This window comes from Schistocerca serialis, chromosome 2 (assembly GCF_023864345.2).
Source record: "Schistocerca serialis cubense isolate TAMUIC-IGC-003099 chromosome 2, iqSchSeri2.2, whole genome shotgun sequence".
In the NCBI taxonomy this organism is placed as follows: Eukaryota; Metazoa; Arthropoda; class Insecta; order Orthoptera; family Acrididae; genus Schistocerca; species Schistocerca serialis.
The window spans coordinates 813,393,255-813,411,855 of NC_064639.1; positions in this window are offsets into that span (position 1 = coordinate 813,393,255).

The following is an 18,601-nucleotide window of genomic DNA, read 5'->3' on the forward strand; positions in this document are numbered from 1 at the left end:
TTTTCGATTTCTTCACATTTTTATGCAGTCATTTTGTCTTAGCTTCCCTGTACTTCCTATTTATTTCATTCCTCAGTGACTTGTATTTCTGTATTCCTGAATTTCCCTGAACATTTTTGTACTTCTTTCTTTCAACGATCAACTGAAGAATTTTTTCTATTACCTACGGTTTTGTTCACAGTTACTTTCTTTGTACCTATGTTTTTCATTCCAGCTTCTGTGATTGCCCTTTCTAGAGATGTTCACTCTTCTTCAACTGTACTGCCTACTGAGCTATTCCTTATTGCTGTATCTGTAGCCTTAGACATTCCACGCCTCGACCCGTAGAACGTTATCCTTTCGTTGGTTGTTCAGTCTTTTCCTCGTAGTCACCTTCTCTTTGACAGTCCCCTCTCGGGAATCCGAATGGGGTACTGTTCCGTAATATTCTGCCAATGGAGAGATCATCATGATCCTTTTCCAGTTACAGGCTCCACGTACTGTGGATACACTTTATGTGTCTTTAATTCAGTGGTTTCCATTGCCTTCTGCATCCTCATGCCGTTTATCGTTCCTGATTCTTCCGCCTTTAGGGTCAGTTCCCGACCCCAAGTACAAGAAAGTGCGCTGAACCGTCTTTAGGACGAAATACATCACTGACTCTGCGTATCAGGTAGCCGATAGTTTGTTGGTAAGTTTGTGGAGGTGTTTGGCATTAGATGTCTACGCACAGGTCATCTCATTCGTGTAAATAACGGTCCGCTGACTTGCGTACACGGTGATGTCGTCCGATAGCGATCCAATAGGTCCATAGGGTCGCCGAGGCCGAGATATCAACGTGAGTTATTATAATGCTCCTCAACTCACTACAGCACGGTTCGGGCTCCCAGAACGGACAGTTATACTGCTTAAAGATGACATCGCCGTTGGAGAAGACATCAAGCATGATGGGATGCAGGTGGTTCGCAGCTGCCAACGTGTCTTCAATTACTACCACAGGTCCCATGCAAGCGCAGGAGAATGTCTCCCATAGCATTATACTGCTCCCACCAGCCTACGGCCGTGGAGCGATACACGGTTCAAGCCGCCGTTCATAACGATGGCGGCGTTTGTGGAGACCACCAGGGACCTTGTGTAGCAATCATGTGATTCATCCGAAGAGACCACACGTTTCCATTAATCGACGATCAGATCTCGATAGTCCCGTGCCCACTTCAGTCGACACTGACGATGCCGCCGGGTCAGCATGTGAAAACGTAAAGGGCGCTCTATTGTGGAGCTCCATATTCAAGCCGGCCGGTGTGGTCGAGCAGCTCTAGGCGCTCAGTCCGGAACCACGCGACCGCTAATGTCGCAGGTTCGAATCATGCCTCGGGCATGGATGTGTGTGATGTCCTTAGGTTAGTTGGGTTTAAGTAGTTCTAAGTTCTAGGGGACTTATGACCTCAGATATTAAGTCGCATAGTGCTCAGAGCCATTCCATGTTCAACAATGCACGATGAACGCTGTGCTCCGAAACACTTGTGCGTGCCCAGCATTGCGCTCTTTCGGCAGAGATGCCACTGACCACCATCTGTCCTACGGGGCAGACAAGACTCCGAACCCCACATTCTGTGAAGAGTCGTGGACGTCCAACTATTTAGCGCCTAGTCAAACAATGGAGACTTCCCGAGATGCTAGAGTTCGCGGTCTTATGTGTGTGAGGTGTGCTTGCATGAATGTGTGTGTGTGTGTGTGTGTGTGTGTGTGTGTGTGTGTTTGTGTGTGTGTGTGTGTGTGTGTGTGTGTGTGTGTGTGTTTACTGACGAGGGCTGTGGCCGAAAGATACGCATGAATGTCTTTTAATCGTGCCTGTCTACAAATTGACCTTATCTTCCTTAGGAGGTAAGTAGCAATCTATATTTTCCTACATTGATGAGTTTAGCGCCTTGTGGTAGTTTCCCTGTCCTATGTGTCTCAATAGATGCTCGCGGCAACAGCACGTGAACAATACTGAGACCTGGTAGTCAGGGAAGGCAGGATTCGGTTACAATTGTGGACGGGGCCGTAATTAGTTACTATTGGTTGCCTTTTACAATTACACACAATTTATTTTAAACCTGTAATTCCAAAGAATAAATAAAAATACCACGCGTTATTAATGAAGGAATAACCAACTGTGTAAATAATAGTGATTTCAGTGAGTTACAATTTAGCAAATCACCATTAAATACAGATGCAGCAATTAATGTTTTAAAAGCAAGCCACTGTGATCATCTGAGCAGAAGTCCTTACACGCCAGGAATGGCAATAAATTATGAATTCTTTAAAACTCGTTGCAATTTACAACTTACAGGTATTGAAATATTGAAGGTAAGTCGCCACAAACACAACAGAAGGCATGAGACGCCAGGAACGGCAGTAAATAAGGTTTTATGGCTTACTGCTAAAATACACTCCTGGAAATTGAAATAAGAACACCGTGAATTCATTGTCCCAGGAAGGGGAAACTTTATTGACACATTCCTGGGGTCAGATACATCGCATGATCACACTGACAGAACCACAGGCACATAGACACAGGCAACAGAGCATGCACAATGTCGGCACTAGTACAGTGTATATCCACCTTTCGCAGCAATGCAGGCTGCTATTCTCCCATGGAGACGATCGTAGAGATGCTGGATGTAGTCCTGTGGAACGGCTTGCCATGCCATTTCCACCTGGCGCCTCAGTTGGACCAGCGTTCGTGCTGGACGTGCAGACCGCGTGAGACGACGTTTCATCCAGTCCCAAACATGCTCAATGGGGGACAGATCCGGAGATCTTGCTGGCCAGGGTAGTTGACTTACACCTTCTAGAGCACGTTGGGTGGCACGGGATACATGCGGACGTGCATTGTCCTGTTGGAACAGCAAGTTCCCTTGCCGGTCTAGGAATGGTAGAACGATGGGTTCGATGACGGTTTTGATGTACCGTGCACTATTCAGTGTCCCCTCGACGATCACCAGTGGTGTACGGCCAGTGTAGGAGATCGCTCCCCACACCATGATGCCGGGTGTTGGCCCTGTGTGCCTCGGTCGTATGCAGTCCTGATTGTGGCGCTCACCTGCACGGCGCCAAACACGCATACGACCATCATTGGCACCAAGGCAGAAGCGACTCTCATCGCTGAAGACGACACGTCTCCATTCGTCCCTCCATTCACGCCTGTCGCGACACCACTGGAGGCGGGCTGCACGATGTTGGGGCGTGAGCGGAAGACGGCCTAACGGTGTGCGGGACCGTAGCCCAGCTTCATGGAGACGGTTGCGAATGGTCCTCGCCGATACCCCAGGAGCAACAGTGTCCCTAATTTGCTGGGAAGTGGCGGTGCGGTCCCCTACGGCACTGCGTAGGATCCTACGGTCTTGGCGTGCATCCGTGCGTCGCTGCGGTCCGGTCCCAGGTCGACGGGCACGTGCACCTTCCGCCGACCACTGGCGACAACATCGATGTACTGTGGAGACCTCACGCCCCACGTGTTGAGCAATTCGGCGGTACGTCCACCCGGCCTCCCGCATGCCCACTATACGCCCTCGCTCAAAGTCCGTCAACTGCACATACGGTTCACGTCCACGCTGTCGCGGCATGCTACCAGTGTTAAAGACTGAGATGGAGCTCCGTATGCCACGGCAAACTGGCTGCCACTGACGGCGGCGGTGCACAAATGCTGCGCAGCTATCGCCATTCGACGGCCAACACCGCGGTTCCTGGTGTGTCCGCTGTGCCGTGCGTGTGATCATTGCTTGTACAGCCCTCTCGCAGTGTCCGGAGCAAGTATGGTGGGTCTGACACACCGGTGTCAATGTGTTCTTTTTTCCATTTCCAGGAGTGTATTTACGAATTATCACAGCCAAGATAGACACGAAGCCCACGCCTACCACAGTAATACAAGTTTATATGCCAACTAGCTCCGCAGATGGAGAGATTGAAGGACTGTGTGATGGGATAAAAAAAATGATAGTCAAAGGAGACGAAAATTTAATTGTGATGGTGAACTGAAATTAGATAGGAGAGAAAGGGAGCGAAGGAAAATGGTATTTGAGTATGGACTGGGAGGAAAGAAATGAAACGAGAAGCCGTTTGGCAGAATTTTACATAGCGCGTAATTTAGTCATCACCATCACTTGGTTTAAGAATGATAAAAGAAGGTTGTATACGTGGAAGAGAACTGAAGATATCGAAAGGTTACAGATTCATTAATAATGGTAAAACATTTATTTCGGAACCACATTTTAAATTGTATTTCCAGGGGCACCTGTGGACTCTGAGCACAATTTATCGTTTATGAACTGTAGATTAAAACTGAAGAAACTGCACGAAGGTAGGAAATTAAGGAGATGAGACGTGGATAATTCTGAAGGTAGCCAGGATAAAATTCAGGGAGTGGAAGCCTATTTCCAATTTTACAGAAGCCAATCATAAGAGTCGGGGGCCGTGAGAGGAAAGCAGAAGTTGAGAAGGGAGTGCTACAGGTTTGTAGCCTATCGCCGGTATTATTCAATCTGTACAGTGGACAAACTGTAAAGGAAACCAAAGAAGAACTTCGAGTAGGAATTAAAGTTTAGGGAGAAGAAATCAAAACTTTGAGGTTTGACGGTGACATTGAATTCTGTTAGAGACAGCAAAGGACCTGGAAGATAAGTTGAACGGAATGGACAGTGTCTTGAAAAGGTGATATAAATTGAGCATCAACAAAAGCAAAACAAGGATGATGGAATGAAGTCGAACTAAATCAGGTGATGCTGAGGGAATTAGATTAGGAAATGAGACGCTTGATGTAGTAGATGAAATTTGCTATTTGGGCGGCAAAATAACTAAAGATCTCGAAGTAGAGAGGATATAAAATGTAGACCGGCGATGGCAAGGAAAGAGTTTCTGAAGAAGAAAATTTGTTGACATCGAGCATAGATTTAAGTGATAGCAATTTCTTTCTGAAGGTATTTGTCTGGAAAGTAGCCATGCATGGAAGTGAATCTTGGACTATAAACATTTTATACAAAAAGGAAATAGGAGTTTTCGAAAATGTGGTGCTAGAGAAGAATGTTGAAGATTAGATGAATAGATCACGTAACTAATGATGAGGTTGTGAACGGAATTGGGCCGACAAGAATTTTGTGACAAAACTTGACCAAAAGAAGGGAACGGTTGATAGGACACACGCAGACACATCAAGGGCTCACCAACTAGTATTGGAGGGAAGTGAGTTTGTGTGTGTGTGTATGTGTGTGTGTGTGTGTGTGTGTGAGAGAGAGAGAGAGAGAGAGAGAGAGAGAGTGTGCGTGATAGAGAGAGAGGGGGGGAGGGTAGGGGTAAAAATAGAGAGACGCCAAGAGATGTTTACGGCAAGCAGATTCAGAAGGATGTAGGCTGCAGTAGTTATTCGTAGACGAAGAGTCTAACACACGATGCAGCGGCGTTGAGAGCTCTGCATTCAGACCAGTCTTCGGACTGAAGATCACAACAACAAGAGACGTTGAACAATTTGATTAGTTCTCATTGTCTTTGGTATTGCGCAGTCAGTTCTCCTACCTGAATATATCGTTAATTCCTCTTCTTGTCCGGTACCGCCGGCCGCGGTGGTCTAGCGGTTCTAGGCGCTCAGTCCGGAACCGCGGGACTGCAACGGTCGCAGGTTCGAATCCTGCCTCGGGCATGGATGTGTGTGATGTCCTTGGGTTAGTTAGGTTTAAGTAGTTCTAAGTTCTAGGGGACTGGTGACCACAGATGTTTAGTCCCATAGTGCTCAGAGCCATTTGAACCATTTTGTCCGGTACCAGTAGTGGATCTTCTACCGTTCATTTCAGTAACTAAGTGTACTGTGGTGAGTAATTTACTGTAGTTGATCAGGTGCCACATTGCTTCTTTCATTTATTTTTTAATCGAGTGCAGTATAAGATACCAAACTAATACGGTAGGGCCTGACACCAAATAACGGCAGAAAAGGTGAAATGGTTCTTAAAAGTACAAGTTAATATCAACCATGTCAAATGTGAAGGTTATCGGCAAACTAGTAACCTCCAGTTTGCATTCGCAAGATACTGATTCTACCTCTGCACATTCCTTGATATCGTCACTTCGAATGCCAAAACTCTGACAAAAAGAAACAAGCCTTCTGCTGATCCATCCCTCTTCCGGTTACATCGACCGAACGAATACGAAGTTTGATTCAGTTTCACCGTTCATTTAGCACAGCTGGAAATGGAAAAATTCAAAGGTTAGCCTTGCTACAGTGTAAAGAAACTGGAAGTTCTTAGTTCTTAACAATTTCCATGTGTTTTATCACTGCATTTTATTAATTTTCATATGCCACTGTGGAAAGAAACTTTATGGTTTCACTCATTACATGTATAAGAACACCGACTCAGCAGAAGTTTTTTGGCAAGACAATGCTTCAGAAACGTTGCTACTTCCATCACAGCGGAGAGGACTTTTTCAAAGGCTGGGAACACAGTCACTAAAAAAAGAAACAGACTGTTTGGCAAGCTCTTATCAGAGGTCCTTCTCTTTATAATGGGCTGCCTGAAAAACTTTGGAAGTAAGCGTATTTCACTTATTAGTATAAATCCTGATGATGTATATGGATAAAAATTGTATAACCCTCACGTTTACAACAGAGAAAAATGGAACTTCCTTAGAAACAAATAACATTACATTTACTGGTTCGAGAAGTAACTCTTACATGATTTCTTTTTAACATCTTCAGTTTTTTTAAAAGTGAACCTACTCATGTTAGCACTTAAACTGACAACTCTTCTCAATATCATTTCTTTTAGCCAAATAAGATACAATGAGTAACTTCAAAAAATGTTAATGTTTGTGATTTTCGGACACTATTTTCAATAAGAAGAACAATTCTTTCCCTCTAAATTAATGTAGATTTAGTGTTTTTCGGTTTAAAAGCAAGCAGTATTTTGAAATGTTTACACTAAAGCTAAAAAGATCCCTTTACGAAATATGTACTTAATATAACATTGACAGACCACTCTTACTACAAACTGAAATAACAGTATCGTATCTGAAATATATCAACCTTTTAGAGAAATATTCACTTTTTTATGCAACGGGAATATCGATAGGCTCATTTTACTACCCATTTATCATAAGCACCGATGTTAAGGAATTGTCTAATCGTCTATATATCGATAATCGTCAAATTTGGTCTTTTTGCTAAATCAACAGACTGGACAGCCTCCTTAGCCTAGGTCTCCAACAGGTAGTTGCGCTGCGAGGCTCAGCCCGGAAAAAACCCTTTCCGAAACCGATTCGAGGCGTGACTGACTAAGACGATCGTCTCATAGCGAACCACTTCTCAGTTCGAATACAAATTTAGGCCGATACTGTTCATTCCATGGTGAATTAAGCAGTACATGATCGAAAGTAGGAAGAGGAATATTAACATGAAACGTTCTTTTAAACTGAAATATTCTTTTTCATTAATGGAAATATGGAACCCGCCAGGGTAGCCGAGAGTGCTAATGTGCTGCTTCCTGGACTCGGGTAGGCGCACCGGCCCCGGATCGAATCCGCCCTGCGGATTAACGACGAGGGCCGGTATGGCGGCCAGCCTGTATGTAGTTTTTAGGCTGTTTTCCACATCCCGCTAGATGAATACCGGGCTGGTCCCCCAGTTCCGCCTCAGTTACACGACTCACAGACATTTGAAAATGTTCGCACTATTTCATGACTTACACTAGATGCAGACAGCAGGGGCACACTACTTCCATGCCAGGGGTTTCGGGGTGGCGGCAGGAAGGGCATCCGGCCACCGTCTTCAATTAGCACTGCCAAATCCGTCATAACAAAGCCGACCCCGCGTTGGAGCGGAACAAAGGCCCGTGAAAGAAAGAAAGAAAAGAAATTAATGGAAATATGGACAACGAAGATATCCACTCAGTATTTCAAGAGCGATATTGCAGTAGAATACGAAAGAAAATCGGATAGAATTTAGACAAGAATCGCCTAAAGATGTTTGATTAAGCGGTAAAACATGTTGAGACTTACTGGAAGTAATATTAGGAGACAGTGTAATCCTTAAGCTTCACATTCTAAAGGATTGTACGCACATTAATAAGCTTTCTGATCTTTTTGCGACTCTTAGATATACGTTCCAATATCGTTTGAATGATTTCTAGCAGAAGGAGATAATTTGCAGGGTGGCAGTCACAGTCCGCAGAGCAGGTTCAGGACACAATGCTCCACTTGCCGTCCTGAAGTTACTGTGTTACGATCTGCTAATCACCCTCAGCGTTAAGTCAACTGCACACAGTGTGCTGATTAGCTGTGCGTGTCTTCCCCACCAGGCAGCGAAACACCTCGGCGCTGGGATACGGGCTCGAGTCTTCTGGCAGCGGAGCGTTCGGCGACGGAGGTGAGCGGAACTGCGTGACAGGTCAGACAGCCTTCACCAGGCGGCCGCCATCCGCGCTCCTAGGGGCCGTTGGTTCGGCGCCGCCGGGCTATCTATGGTATCGTGTGAATCGCCAAGTAACTGACAGCTATGCTATCCGTGTGGCCCCAAAGTCACCAACTGGCTGCCACCTCACCACTACGTCTGCGTGCTGTCTCAGCAGTACGTGGGCTTGAGCCACGACCGCCTCCGCTACAGACGCAGCAGACTCACTCCAGGTTATGCCAACCAGACGAGGACACGCACTTCTATCCACTCCAGCTTGATGCAACAATAAAAAGTTTTCTGTGAACCATCTCCCATCCTCACGGTCTACAGATACCAGTGTCTCTCGCCTAGCGACAACACCCACAGCGCCCAGGTGGGAGAGCACTTATGTCGTCCTCATAAACTGAAACAATGGTCCCCCAGAAACGGTGTAACCAGTCCCTTATACAAGCTGTGTGTTCATGATTTGCTCCTCTGTATAACTGCATGTTGGGTAATTGTCGATTATTAGATAGCACAGTTACTTAAAATAACAAAAATTAATATACACTGACTGAAAATAATGGCAACACCAAAAAATAATGCAGGGCAATGAATTTCGGGAAAACTTTTGTCTAGGTAACGGGTTTAAGCGATTGACATTGTAAGATCAAAGGTTAATGTAAGCGTGAGATAAGCCATTGCAAACATGGAATGCTGGTATCCTGTGTAGCTGCTAAAATGTTGTATTGTACAGACGCCGGTTGTCAGTTCGTGGTATGGAGTTCCATGCCTGTTGCACTCGGTCAGTACAGGGACGGTTAATGTTGGTAGTGGATGACGCTGGATCCGCCTTCCGATGATGACCCATGTGTGCTCCATTGGAGACAGAACTGGAGATCGAGTAGGCCAAGGCAGCATGTCGACACTCTGCAGAACGTGTTGGGTCACAGCAGAGGTACGATAGCGAGCATTATCCTATTGGAAACCACTCCTTGTCATGGAGTTCATGAATGGCAGCATAACAGCTCGAATCACCAGATGGGCGTAGAGATCTGCAGTTAGGGTGAGTGAGATAACCACGAGAGTGCTACTGCTGGCATACGAAATCGCACCACAGACCATACTCCAGGTGTAGGTCCAGTATGTTTAACATGCAGGCAGGTTGGTCGCAGGCTTTCAACTGGTCTACTTCAAACGTACCACAGCCACTGCTGCCACTGAGGAAGAAAAGGCTTTCACCAGAAAACACAACAGAACTCCACCCTGCCCTCCAATGAGCTCTCGCTTGACAGCACTGGCAAAGCTTTGGGGTCAGTGGAATGCACGCTACAGGGCGCCTGAGTCGGACCTGTCCTTGAAGTAACCGGTTTGTAACAGTTCGTTGTGTCATGTGGTGCCAACTGCTGCTCAGATTGCTGCAGCAGATGCAGTACGGTGTGCCAGACCCGTAAGCCGAACGCGGTGGTCTTCCCTCTCGGTAGTGCCACGTGGCTGTCCGGAGTCCCATCCTCCTGCGACCGTACATTTTCATGACCACCGCTGCAAACAGTCATATACAGTGGCTACATTCCTGCCAAGCCTTTCTGCAGTATCTCAGAAGGAACATTCAACTTCTAGTAGCCTATTACATGACCTCGTTCAAACTGGTTCAAATGGTTCAAATGGCTCTGAGCACTATGGGACTCAACTGCTGTGGTCATTAGTCCCCTAGAACTTAGAACTACTTAAACCTAACTAACCTAAGGACATCACACACACCCATGCCCGAGGCAGGATTCGAACCTGCGACCGTAGCAGCAGCGCGGTTCCAGACTGGAGCGCCTAGAACCGCACGGCCACCGCGGCCGGCCGTTCAAACTGAGTGAAGTGTTGATAATGTCGTCTTTGGCGCCTTAAAGGCATTCTTGACTTACATCAACTCGGCATGTCCAAGCTCAAAGGTAACCAACGCTCACGATCATTCAGAGTGCATTTAAGGCAAACATGTTTTCCATCCTGATATTGGTGATATTAGCATAATTCTTAGGTGACTAGCGCAAAATTTGCTTAGGCATCACCTTTCAGATGCACGTTCATCCACTATCGTTTATGTCGCACAACTACTTTTTGGTGTTTTGATTTTTTCTGTCAGTGTATGAGTATTTCCACCAGCCATATTACTAGTGAAACACAAATTTAGCAAGAAAGTAAACATAGTTATCTAGTAGACACACGCTAGAAGTAGTTAATCAAATATTCATCTACGAAAGAGAGCGACTTTTCAGAAGATCACAACGCAGACTGTTGGGTTTGGAGTGGAGCCGTGACAGGACCCATACACTGCCGATGGACGGCATCACATTGTGTTTAGAATTCGATCACTGTTCTGGACTGCCCCATATGATCAGCGCTGGCGGCGACCTGAGGCGAGGATTCATTCTTCCAGTGCTTTGGAGAGGCACAGCGGTGTTACTTCTGGCGTCATGGTGTGAAGGGCCTTCGGATACGGCATCCAATCACCGCTGGGGCAACTCTGACGCCACGGCAATTTGTCATGGGCATCCTGCGTCCTCATGCGACAGTAATTGAGGCAACTCTGATGCCACAACATTACGTCTGCATGCACTGGTTCCACTGATAGGGTCTCGTAAAGCCATTGTATCCTCTTCTGAGTGAAACTGGCCTACAAATGTTATAGCTGTTCCCTGATATTCTGTATAACAGCACCGAGACGTGGCTGACGTTCTAAACGCTACAACACATGTTCTACCTCGGACATATCCGGGAGTATTGCTGGCCACTGCAGTACCTCAACGTCACGAGGTAGTTCGTAGAGACACGCGGTATGTGTGGACGAGCATTGTCCTGATGAAAAATGTCACCATATTACTGTCACATAAGGAAGCAGAACGTCCGTGATGTACGATTGTTCCATCAGAGTGGCCTCAATTACTGTCGCATGAGGACGCCGGATGTCCATGCCGTATCGCTGTGGCGTCAGTGTTGCCTCAATAACAATTAGCGGTGACTGGCTGTCCTACCCGATGGGCCTTCGCACAATGACGCCCGAAGTTATGACATTGGAAAAATGAGATTTCTCCTCAGGTCACCACCATACTAGTCAGTGCAGATCGTTTTGGGTGGTGCAGAACCGTGATCCGACGCTGAACACAATGTGACGCCGTCCATTGGCAGTCTATGCGTGACTGCCACGGCATCACTCCAAACCCAGCAATATGTGTTGTGATGTAAACGGCTGCCTACAAATGAGACCGTATTTCGCTAATCGCACAGCTGTTAGTCTCCGGTGAATGGTGCGGGATGACGCAATGTTGCAAAGAGTCTTCGGATGGCAGGCACGGATCTGATGAAGTTACAGTGTGCTTGGTGCCAATATGTCGACCCTCTGTTGTGGTGGTCTGACTTTGTCTAACGGAACCTTGACGACAAGTATGCCTGGATTCACGTTCCTACACAGTCGGCCATTAGATCACTCTCACGTCCGAATACCCATCAGACCTGGATGTTGCACGACTTGACTAGCCGGACAAATGGAGACCCACAATAAGGCCCCTTTACAACTGTGTCAGGTGCTGATAACACTGTCCCATATGAGCAGGCGACATTTTCGCGTCCTTGACACTGATTTTTTTCAAACGTCTTTCGCTTTTCGCGCCCTTAAAACATCTTTCGCTGTTCGCAATATTATGTTTGAAAGACATAGAAAATAAATAACAATTTAATTTTGTACTGTCACGCGTTTTCGCTGGAGGGTGCTTTTTAGAGTTATTCAAGATAAACGTAGAAAAGCGATATTAAGTGTGTCCCATCTCGGAAATCATTCGGGAAAGGGTATATGTCCATATTTAAGTTTTCTTTTTTTTCAGAATGACTAATACCTTTCAAAGATGTACCTTTCCTCCTATCTCACCCTGTATACTGTAACTACATTTTTTGCTAACTAAGGTGTTTGCGAGTTTTTAATGATCTATGCTGGAAAGTTGTCTGATTTCATTGCCATTATTACTTTGAAAGTTCTTTCCTAATATTCCAATAATGGCTCTTATTAGACACTCAATTAACCCCTCCTTTTATTCAAGTAGGTTTCAGTACCTCCTCAGCATCCGATATACTTATCTAATCGTCAGAACTTTTTTTATGACACCATATTTCAAAACCTTCTATTCCGTTCTTTTCTGATCAGTTTATCGCTCACGTTTCACTTCTGTGCAATTTCGCTTCCAGACAGATACATTCAGAAAAAAAATCCTTAAAATTAAATTCATATTCGATGTTAATCGTCATCAAAATTTATCATCGATTTTCGTTCCGTGTACTGATTGAATAGCCTCAGCTATAAGCTATAACCCTACCTATCTCTCTCTCTCTCTCTCTCTCTCTCTCTCTCTCTCTATTCTCAATTGCAGCGTCCCCTTCATGCCCTTCTACTCTTATAACAGATGTCTGGTTTATGCTGAAGTTTTAGGAGAGCGTATGTCATCATTGACAAATGCATTCTCTAAATATACAAATGCTGTAAATCGAAATTCCCTATCTACAGTATATCTGCATTTTACCGGAACTAAGGCTGATTATCGCTTAAGTTGACGTCTACTAGACTTTCCATTCTTCTGCAAATAATTCGTGTCAGTATGTTGGAAGCTTGGTTTATTAAACTGATAGTTCGGTAATCGGAAACATTCACTCCTGTTCAAATGTTCAAATGTGTGTGAAATCTTATTGGACTTTACTGCTAAGGTCGTCAGTCCCTAAGCTTACACACTACTTAACCTAAATTATCCTAAGGACAAACACGCACACCCATACCTGAGGGAGGACTCGAACCTCCGCCAGGACCAGCCTCACAGTCCATGACTGCAGCGCCTATACCGCTCGACTAATCCCGCGCGGCTTCACTCCTGTCAGCGCCTGCCTTCTGTCGTGTGTGTGTTTCAAGCAATTTTATTTGACACATAGCAGCTCAACATTCATTTTCTCAAACTAAAAATATTAAGTAGCAAATGCCATATTCTTCTTTTCCCTGGTCTTACCCCGTGTGATCATGGGGTCTGCATGTTAATCTGTATTTCGCAGTGTCACTGGTAGAGGGTAGTCGGATGCCCTCCGCGTTTTCAGACCTTACCCCCCACTCGCGACGGACGGAATGTGTGTACTGAATCTACCTGCGTTTAATGTTATCCAGTGTGCCGCGCGGGATTAGCCGAGCGGTCAGGGGCGCTGCAGTCATGGACTGTGCGGCTGATCCCGGCGGAGGTTCGAGTCCTCCCTCAGGCATGAGTGTGTGTGTGTGTGTGTGTGTGTGCATTTGTCCTTCGGATAATTTAGGTGAAGTAGTGTGAGCTTAGGGACTGATGACCTTAGCAATTAAGCCCCATAAGATTTCACACACATTTGAACATTTTTTTGTTATCCAGTGTAAAAGTGTGCGAACTTTTCTAAATGTCTGTTAATCGTGTAAATGAGAAACGGGACAGAGATACAAGTTCAGTATTCACCTATTCAGATGTGGGAAGGCGCCTTAAAACGGTATCCATGCTAGCCGTTACACCGCCTCTCACAGTTAATCCGGCGGGTAGATACGACCTGGGGCCGGCGCGTCTCCCCGAATCCCGCGAGAGGCGCGATAACGCGCGCGACTATCCGGGAGGGTCGTTAGATCGTTACTTTAACAAGTAAGTAACCGGTTATAATTTTCCAACAGTTGCTGAATTTTTTTGTATATATACTGTGTCCATTCCAGTAGCTTCCAGTATGACGTTGGAGTAATGGCTGATCATTCATTTGCGGAAGATTCATAAATACTAAAAAATGGTATAAAAACGATTGCTAGACGTCATGCAGAGGACAACTTACGCAAATTACAACAGCTATATACGCCTGAGAAGCACCCGAAGTATACTGTTTGACAGGTGGTAACACTACCTTATCTACATGACACGCCAATATCCACCTGGATCCAATTGCGGAACTATAGCCATGTACGTTCCGAATACGCCGTCGAAAGAATAAGTGAACTTTAAGTCATAGCACCTCTCTCTCTCTCTCTCTCTCTCTCTCTCTCTCTCTCTCTGTGTGTGTGTGTGTGTGTGTGTGTGTGTGTGCGACTCACACTAATATGTACTCATACGTGGTACACTAGGTCTGCATAGTATTGTTCGTTTGCAACAATATTACTCCAGTAGCAAATTAACATATAAGTCCGATCCTAAGTTTCCTTTAACATTTTGGAAAGTTTACCTTGGTTGTCAATGGAATGCAGGAACTAGTAACCCCCACCAAACCATTCCTAACCAGGCTACCCTTGATCACATTTGCAGCTTCGTGATATTTTAGTGGAAAGAAGAGAGTTCTTTACAGCGGATCACGTGGCCCAGTTCTGAAAATACTACAACGAATTCGTGTCTATTACTGTACATTCTGCGACTTAAGTCTTGCAAGGAAACTCATGTGTATTATACAGTAAAATAGCTACATCCGATTATATCTGCGATTGAAACTAGTAATCAATAAACTGTAAGAAAACGTTCTATACAGTAATTTAATAAAAGTGCAGTAATGATATGTGTCTTTTATTCCGATTTTAAGTCGACGTGGGCAAAGGAGCACATACTTCTTTCAGACCCATATTTTTAATCAAACTGTAAATACCTTTAGCTGCCGAATACGTCATTAATTTAGACGACCGTTGTACAGTTTGAGTTATATCATCACGAAGTCTGTCAGCGGACAAAGAGACGTCTGTCCACGGGTGTGTTACCTTTCATTGTCAAATATGGATAAGTAAACAGAGGGAGCGTCCGCCCCTCGTGGTCTCGCGGTAGCGTTCTCGCTTCCCGAGCACGGGGTCCCGGGTTCGATTCCCGGCGGGGTCAGGGATTTTTCCTGCCTCGAGATGACTGGGTGTTGTTGTGTCGTCTTCATCATCATCATTCATCCCCATTACGGACGGAGGAAGGCAACGGCAAACCACCTCCATTAGGACCTTGCCTAGTAAGGCGGTGCGGGTCTCCCGCATCGTCCCCCTACGCTCTGTAAAGAAGTATGGGACTTCATTTCATTTCATACAAACAGAGGGAGCAGAGAGCCGAGGTCGCGATCTGTAGGCATGTTTAGCGTTCTCGTAAACCCCAGGCAGAGGGATACAAGGTACCGCATTGTTTCTCTGCGATTATATGTCCTGCGAAGTTCGACTTCAGAAATGGTAGGTCTACTGCCTATTTACTTGGATTGCCGGATGATCATCTTCGAAATATAGCTCCGTCCCTAAAAACATCGTCTCCACTAAGAACTCATTTCGGATACTTTATTAAATGCAGAAAAACACGACGTAAAAAGGGAAACTGAGGTCAACAAAGGCGTATGGAGACTATGTAAGCCCTAACGCTGACACCAGGAAGGGAGAACACGGAGCCGGCCGCTGTGGCCGAGCGGTTCTAGGCACTTCAGTTCGGAACCACGCTGCTGCTATAGTCGCAGTTTCGAATCCTGCCTCAGGCATGGATGTGTGTGATGTCCTTAGGTTAATTAGGTTTAAGTAGTTCTAAGTTCTAGGGGACCGCCGACCTCAGATGTTAAGTCCCATTGTGCTCAGAGCCATTTGGAGAACATCACGTTCCGCTGTCCCTCTCCAGGCACTCATTTGGGGAAGTATGACCTTCGCTACCTCACTCGCTAATACAGCAGGGGAGAACAAGCGCTGACCAGTACCGTCCGTGTCCAGCGAACTCGTATGAATCCAATTTAGCAGCGCAATAATTCCGCAGTAATAATACAGTGTTTTTATAAAAGCGTTAAGGCTGGGGTGCGTTTACCATTTAATTGCCTGGAAGAACGGGTCTCTGTAATGCCTGTCCCAGGTTCCAGTTCCCGAGCACGTACTTCAAGCTAAATATCAATTCTGGTAATATGGCTCGCGTGAACCGTCCATAAAAAGGGGTCTAACACAAAAAAAAGTCCACGGTTAAGTATTTAAAGTCTTATCGGGACCCTACATTTGCCACTCACTGCTTACGCACATCTAATTCCTACAGCAACAATAGTTCTGCTGCTCTGAGCAGATAGTAATCCCCTAAAAACAACCACATTCTCCCTTGAAACGTTAATACCCATTCAGTAAGAAAAGCTTGTGCTAAACTGTAAATTAGCAAAATAATTGCCATCCAGCGACTCAAATACTCTCTTCATGCAAAGGAATGTTATGAATTGCTGAACAAACGAATCTTCACTATTGATTTGCGACTCCATGGAGTGCTATGTGCACGACGATCATATATGTTAAATTTAAAGGAAGGTCAGCGTTGGCCGTAATATTGATGGTTTATTGATAGCAAAATCGATTTTCAATCACGTACTGATCATCATCAGTGCTGTGGTGTACATATTAAACTCATAGGCACTGGTATCAAGTTATTATCAGTAACCAAAACTGAGAAACGATCACAACAGGCGACGCCATAGCTCGCGCGGGCTACGACCCGAGCGCCATCACTGCACGCCAGTCCGCAGTTAAGGAGGCTTCCAGAGGAACTACACTACGGAATCCGGAATAATAATAATTATTGTGATCGTTTCTCAGTTTTGGTTACTGATAATAACTTGATACCAGTTCCTATGAGTTTAACTTGTACACCACAGCACTGAAGATGATCACTGTGTGATTGAAAATCGATTTTGCTATCAATGAATCTTGACTACGTTTTGAAACACATTCATTACGCCTTGTAAGACCTATCCTTTCTTTAACTGAGACCCAGTTAATAAAAAACACAAACAATTATTTTAGCCTGGAGCAATCAAAAGTATAGGCGGCGATTGAAAAGTTTCCGTTCGGAGGCTTTACAGTCTGGAGTTGGTATGCCAATCAGGACTGCAGTGAGGACTGAGGCAATAATCCAACCGACGCCCCAGGTCGAAGATACCCGTTTGGTAAAACACCGTGTCCTACTGCGTGAAGAAGTCCGTAACTGTCAGGTGCGTATCCTCGCCGACAGTAATCGTCCAGTCTTTAAGGCCTTTTCTGAGGGACCCAAGCTGTAATAATCGCAAGGGGCAGGGATGAGGACTCTAGGACTGGTGCTCGAGTGTCTCTCACTAGCTTTGGATGCGGCTGCCCCCCCCCCCTCTCCACCCCTCTCCAACTCCCTCCCCACACGAGTCGGACCGCGTCTTGTGTCGATTCGCGACCAGCACGGAATTTGGTGTACAATTCCGCAACGACTCTTCATTCAACGACGCCCGTCTAATGGTGTTTGTCTTTCGACAGCCAAGAAAAGCATGACAGCACGTTGGTCCTGTTTTGCTAATAGCGTCGCCATATTTCATATTTCCGAATTTACCCGAGCGCGTCTGAAAGACACGAATGCAACACGAATCCCTTACCTACGCGTCTGTGCTTACATACCCGCATTGTCGTCACCCTACGTTGCGTATACACTGCAGCGATGCCCTCAAAATGGAAACTTTTGATTGTCCCTTATATTAACCTATTTACGTCAGTCAGACATGGATATAAAAGCTATGGATGATGTTTTCTTTACATGGTTATGTCCGGCTATGGAGTGCGTTTTAACTTAATTGAGCTGATATCCTGGGTTCCTTCTTCTCCCAGAAGCTCTTCATCTTCTCACCGTGATTTTTCTTGCGTTCTTCCGTCCATAATCTCTTAGATGTAACACTTTGTTTAGCTTTAAACTGATGCTTGAAATTTAAAGTTCTGGATGCAACACTGTCCTATATAATTTTGTTTGTAACGTTTTTTCCCCGGAAGATCATCTTCAACCTCAAGTATCCATTAGTTTTTAACTTTCATTGGCTAGTCTGTAATCGTTCATTCTCAGAATGCGGCCATAAAATTTCACTCTTCATTTCCTGAAAGTTTCCGAGACTTTCTCTAAATTTTGGTATGACTCCGTAGTCTTCCGTCGAGTCCAGATTTCCTCAGCACAAACTTGACCAAACATTTTCCTCAGTATTCTCCTTTCTCCTTTTTCTATGTGTTTAGTTGTTGATCTACCTCCAATGATTACAGTCTCTGGTGCATACAATGTAACACGGCAAGTTTAACTACTGTGATATAATTATTTACTTTGCGTTACGAGGTATTGATTTTTTATTATACCTGTTGCATGAAATTCTACAAGCTTTTTATAATTTATTGGCTCTTTCTTTGCTTCCGGGTTTTGATCGATTGGAGCATTGGATGATTTATTCTATGTATTTAAA